This window comes from Palaemon carinicauda, chromosome 8, assembly GCF_036898095.1.
Source record: "Palaemon carinicauda isolate YSFRI2023 chromosome 8, ASM3689809v2, whole genome shotgun sequence".
NCBI lineage: Eukaryota > Metazoa > Arthropoda > Malacostraca > Decapoda > Palaemonidae > Palaemon > Palaemon carinicauda.
In genome coordinates this window covers 83,006,910-83,013,539 of record NC_090732.1, presented here as the reverse complement: position 1 = coordinate 83,013,539, position 6,630 = coordinate 83,006,910, and positions in this window count along the sequence as shown.

The following is a 6,630-nucleotide window of genomic DNA, read 5'->3' as shown; positions in this document are numbered from 1 at the left end:
CTGTCTGGACGTAACTGTAAAGTCTTGAATGTTGGCATGCTGACCGAGAATATTGCAATATAGTACACGGCACTGGCGAAGCCTAGGACCTACTGATCACAGATTTCACTCAATGTCTCCTGACAAGATAAGAATAACAAATATTCAACTTGCTTAAAAACTAACTTACGAGTAATGATAACAAAAATAATATAAACAGAAATATATAAAAAGTGATTGATTTAACTCATAGAATTGGTCTACATGGTGTCCAGGAGGACAGTAAGGATGATTTTGAAAAAAAAAAAAAAAAAAAAAGAATACTTGTGAAGAAGATAAAGAAACAGATAGGAAAAAGTCTACCTCTTGATAAACCCTCCATTGCCCTTCTATCAAGCCTGCCCAATACACAATTTCGAAGAAGAAAAAAAGGAAGAGAAAACAGATAGAATTTTGTGTCTGAGTGTACCCTCAAACAAGAGAACTCTACCCTAGAGAATGATTTGATTTTGGAGTGTCCTTTTCCTAGATGAGCAGCATAACATTGCTAGAATCTCTTCTACCCTTATCATGAAGAAAGTAGTCACTGAACAATTAGCGAAGATTTTTTTTTTTTTTTTTTTTTTTTTGTAACATCAGTGTTGTCAGGTGTATGAGGACAGAGAAGAATGTGGAAAGAATAAGCCAGACTATTCGGTGTATGTGTAGGCAATGGAAAAATTAATCGTAATGAGAGAGAGAGAGAGAGAGAGAGAGAGAGAGAGAGAGAGAGAGAGAGAGAGAGAGAGAGATCCAGTGAAGTACTCTCTGGATAGTCAAAGGACCCACTAACTCTAGCAGTAGTATCCTAACGGGTGGCTGGTGCCTTGGCCAACCTACTACCTACAATGATATATCTGACGTCATAGGTTCGGTTCTAGTTTCTAATTATTGGAAAAGTAAGATTTAGTCATCTAATTACTACAGCCAAATGAACAGGAGTTACAGCTAAACATTCAACTATTCGGAATTCTTTATCCTTGAGATAATGTTTCAATATAGGAAATCTTATGATATCCATATTTTGTCTATGTAGGTAGTAGGTTGGCCAAGACACCAGCCACCCGTTGAGATAATATCGCTAGGGAGTTGTTGGGTCTTATGACTGGCCAAACAGTACTAAATTGGATCCTTCTCTCTGGTTACGGTTCATTTTCCCCTTGCCTACATATACACAGCGAATAGTCTGGTCTATTCTTTATTTATTCTCCTCTGTCTTCATACACCTGACAACACTGAAATTACCAAACAATTCTTCTTCACCCAATGGGTTAACTACTTCACTGTAATTGTTCAGTGGCTACTTTCCTCTTGGTAAGGGTAGAAGAGACTCTTTAGCTATGATCAGCACCTCTTTTAGGAGAAGACTAATCCAAAATCAAACCATTGTTCTCTAGTCTTAGGTAGTGCCATAGCCTCTGTACCATGGTCTTCCACTGTCTTGAGTTAGAGTTCTCTTGCTTGACGGTACACTCGGGCACGCTGTTCTCTTGTTTCTCTTCCTCTTGTTTTGTTAAAGGTTTTATAGTTTATGTAGGAGATATTTATTTTAATGGTGTTACTCTTCTTAAAAATTTCATTTTTCCATGTTTCCTTTCCTCACTGGGCTATTTTCCCTGTTGGAGCCCCTGGGCTTATAGCATCCAACTTTTCCAACTAGTGTTGTACCTTAGCAAGTACAGTAATAATAACAATAATAATAATAACAATAGTGACCTTATAAATGGACAAAAAGGATGTTAGTTCTCAAATTCTCCATCAAAATCAGAAAAAAAAATATTTTGACAGATCTAAGGGTTCTTTCTTAAATTGTAACATACGTAATTTATGGTACAAAACTAGGGAGAATTAAGACAAAACTAAATTCATAATTTGTTATTTGCTGTATAACTGTATAGAAAGTGCTTTACAAATAAATATTCCTTCACATTAATACAGTGTTTGTATTTTGGTAATTGTAATTCGAGGAATGAGGGTTCTTCTTTCACCAATTTGTATTTCACACGGTATTTATTCCTTAAATGCCATTAAACGGTCAAACCGCTTATCCAACCAAGTTGACCTATTCGTTAGTCAAGGCTACTTATAAGTGAATAAACGAGGCTACATTTCTAAAACTCACAAGGCTTGTGACTTTCTTTTTATTAAGTAGAAGGCCTCTAACATAAAAAAGCCATTACTCCTTGTGGAAGACTGAGTGCCACTTTGCGCTTTTCAGCAACAGGCAATCCTTCTCCCCCTACAAAAGTCAGGTGAGCCAGACTTCCTTCAAACCGTTTGTTGAGATTTTCGAATTGCTATGTAGGTGTCCTTGGGTTAACGAATCTTACAAATATGCAGATAATGTTTACGTTAACACTTGTATGGTTGTTCCCATGAGTAACCTAAATTAAGAGATAATATACATAAGTATTTCTTGACTACCTAATATTAAGCCTAAAAGTTAACTGGTTCCAAATACTGTCTATTTTGCATAATTATATCATACTAATTCAAAGTGCCTTATTGAACGCATTTACAAAAAGACTATTACGACATTTGTATCATTACAACAAAATAACGTTAAAGGGTTGTGGGAGCCTATTTAAAACCTCCCAGTATGGCGATCAGTTGGGCTGAGTTCGAGACCAGCTCAACTCGATAGTTTCTTGTAGTGTGTGCAACCTCACTATCCTTGTGAGCTATGGACAAAGGGAGGGTCATCAGTAGCCATTCGTGGCCTTCTCTGTCCTAGCTTGGGTGGGGAGGGGCTTGGATGTTGCTCATATGTACAGTACCGTATATATGGTCAGTCTCAAAGGCATTGAAACTGTCCCTTGCTTCTGCCATTCATGGGCGAGTAAACCTCAAAATGGCACCGCAATTATTCACGATAAATGAAGGTGTAATTATTCAAGTTAAAAGGGTGGGTTAATTTGAATCAGCACTTGACTGCCATTAATCAATAGTCTAAATGCTTACAGTGTAACGTATGATAATTGATAACACAGCCCCATCCCGCGATACTGAATACTATTTGGATTTGAATGACTATGGGCTGTGGACGAAAGAGGTCGGGTCACGAATTGGTGCTTGCACCAGCTTATAACCACAGGGTACGACAGTTTGCAACATAGACCTTGCCAATATCAGGTGAGGAATAACATGTGACTTACACAAAGAACGAGCAGAGGATGGGACTTTCTTAAAAGTAGGCTACACTACACTTATGCAATATTAGTACTAGGATTATTAGATGAGTATGACTTAATCGTGGTTTGGCAGACAAGTAGTACTTGAAATTGACGTTAACACGTGATTTGGTCTCCAAGCTGTAGGTTCAGTTTTGATACACGGAAATTATTCAAGGTACATAAAATATGGGTAATTATTTACTGTAACAACACATCTTACCAATAAGACCCTTGTTTTTAAACTTAATAAGGCGGAATATAGGTGGGTCTTTTCTTAACATCATTATAGATCGCAAAGATTAGCTGTTGATTGGCACCGTAGTAAATATAGGAATACAATGTCTGGTGTTCCTCGGGATAGCGTTCTCGGCTCGTTACTTTTCATCAGGGTTAAAAGCTTTTCATATTGTATGGGGTTTCGCCTTAAAAACCGCCACGTTGTTTATATGTACAGTAGATAGCGCTACTCTCTCAACGTTAATTCCATCTCTCAAATGTAGACCCATGTCTGCGGAATCCCTTAATAGAGATCTAGCTAAAATTGGTCCATAATGCAAATTATGTGGCATGAAGTTAATCCCTAACAAAACTCAAAGTATGATTGCAAATAGGTCGAGGACAGTGACTCCTAAATATCCAGATCTTGGCATTGACAATATGTCTTTGACTGTATGCTACTCATTTAGAATTCTAGGATGTCATTCTTGATTGCAAATGTACGTTTGAGAAGCACATTTGGTCTATTTCTTTTTCAATTACACAAAAATTTGGCTTGTTGAGAAAGTCTTTCGAGATTTTCGGTGATCAATTTATCCGCAAGAAATGTTTTAATTCTTTCATTTTACCTTATTTCGAGCATTGTTCTCCTGACTGCTCTTAATCAGCTGCTGACTCATCTTAATTTGTTGGACAGAAACTTGCGGTTTATTAAACTTCTCATTCTTGATCTGAATACTAATCTCTGGCACCGTCTTCTAATTGGTTCTTCATGCATGTTGAATGAGATTTTCATAATTCAGATAATACTTTGCATGTAGATCTTCCAAGACTGTACCATCCTGTACTCAGTACTAGGTGTGCAATTACGTCTAATTCATGACTTGTTTCTCATAAGGCATAATACTATACAGTATTCTAAAAGTTTTATTCCATCTGTGACAAGATTGTGGAATGATCTTCCTAATCTGACTGTTGAATCGGTGGAACCGCTTAAGTTCAAACTGTTTTATTTTTCATTGTTAAACAGATTGACATATCTCGTTTTATAATTTATATATGACTGATCTATTTTAATGTTGTTACTGATCTTAAAATATTCAATAGTTTTTTATTCATAACTTGTATCTTGTATAGTTAATTTGCTATTCCCTTATTTCCATTTCTTACTGGGCTACTTTCTCCATTGGACCCTTTATGCTTGCAGCATTCTGCTTTTCCAACCAGGAAGGTAGCTTGGCCAGTAATTATGATAATAAGATTAATAACTCAAACTTAAATATCTGCATCTATACTATTGGTCTATCGAAAATGCTACAAAGGCATGGCGTGAAGTTCAAACTATTCGCAATGACACAATTTTACTTCTCCATAAATGATATATACATGACACTACTGAAACTCTTAACCGAATCCTTGGTAGTGTTAGGTGATGGGTGACATTTAAACAACTAAAATTAAATGAGAACAAAACTGAATTCATGGTGGTGGCCGGTGGGTAAGAGAAACAGGGTGAGAAACGGCCAACGGGTCAAGTTGTAGTGCAGAACTACTTTGTAAACATGAAGAAACTCATGCCTCATCTTATAAAGATGACTAACCATGAAGGACCCTACGCCTATTCACATTTACAAGATCCATCTTAATTGTCCTTTTGCAAATACTTCAAACGAGAAAAGCTAAATATTGGAAAGATCACAAAATGCGACGATGCCTTTCTGAAAAAGAGCTCATGGCTTAAAGTATATCGTTAAACCTTGTCAACGAAAAGTAAACTTGTCGCCTATTTCCTTAATAAGAATATTTCTTCAGAATTGTTTAAAAACATTTAAATTGGTCAGCTTTGCTTGTTCATGTAAGAAAAATTGACGCATTGGAACTTTAAATGAGTCTAGTTACGAGAAAGTAAAGACAGCCTTTCGGATGACGTATATCGTTATCCTTCATTTATTCTAGTCAAACATCATGGACCAATTTAGTCGTATTTACACCGAAAACCAAGCATTTTTTTCATTGCTATTGGTCCCAGAAGTAAATCAATTTGTAGTAAATTTACTTATGCCTTTACCAAAGGAGTATAACGTTCTGTACGTGCCAAATATTAGATATTAACTACAGGTAGGCCTATTATGTATTGTCAGATGGCTGGTTTTTATTAGGTCAGTGGTGTCTTGATTGGTTTTGGGTTGACTAAATTCGGGGGTTCATGCCAGACCTCTTATTCCATTTTAACACATTACAAGATTACAAGGCTTGCAGGTCTCCCGTCACCACTGACCTAATCAAAACCAACTAACCAGACAAAGTAGTAAGGGACATTGTCCTGAAGTAGACCTAGTTAAAAAAATTTTGTCCCTTTACGGTGATATGCCTTTAATTGAGGGTTACGAGGGGTGTGGTCTTTTTACTTTTTCTTGTTCATTTTTGCAAATTCAACAAACATCGGAAACTACAGGCACAGCCAATGCCGTCTCAATATATTGACACGGCAATGACATTTGGTACAGTAGGAGTTCAGCACTTGAGTTTTTTTATCTTTTATTTTTTAAGCACCTAATTGAAATAAATCTTAACTAACTAACCAATATTATCATCTTGCCAAAACACCAACATGCTTTTTTCGAACATTTGACAATCGGGTTTGATGGAAAACCCTGATGGACATCTGGGTTCGTTATTAAACGCTTATCGATGTAAGAGATGATGCACAGTTGAGTTGAAGAAGTATAAAAATATCAAATTTATATTTGAGAGCGATAATGTACAATCTGCAGCATATTTGATTAATTTAAGTTATACTTGTAAAACGGTATATATGAGGATAAAATTAGATAAAGCCTGTTAGGTAATGATAATTGTCTGGAAACTAAATTAACTTCAGCACGAGTCTTGCTATAAAACTAAAAAGTAATAAATTGTTATGAATAACGTAGTGCTTTTCCACCTACTACCCATCACTTTTGTAACAAAGCAACTGTCAGGCAAAATGAAAGACCGTCTCAAGAAAGCCTCCAATATCAAAGCCTAATGGTTATTGATTGATAAATTTAGGATTGCCATGCTTGATCGGCACGACGCAGGCTCTTGCACGAGGTAGCTCAAAAGGAAGGCAATTCTTCGCTGGAGGTACAACAGAGGTTTTGAACAAGGGGCAAGGAGGATGATGAGATGGATTGCAAAGTCCACTCCGGCTAAGCGAACTGAATGGTTAAGACCCAACTGC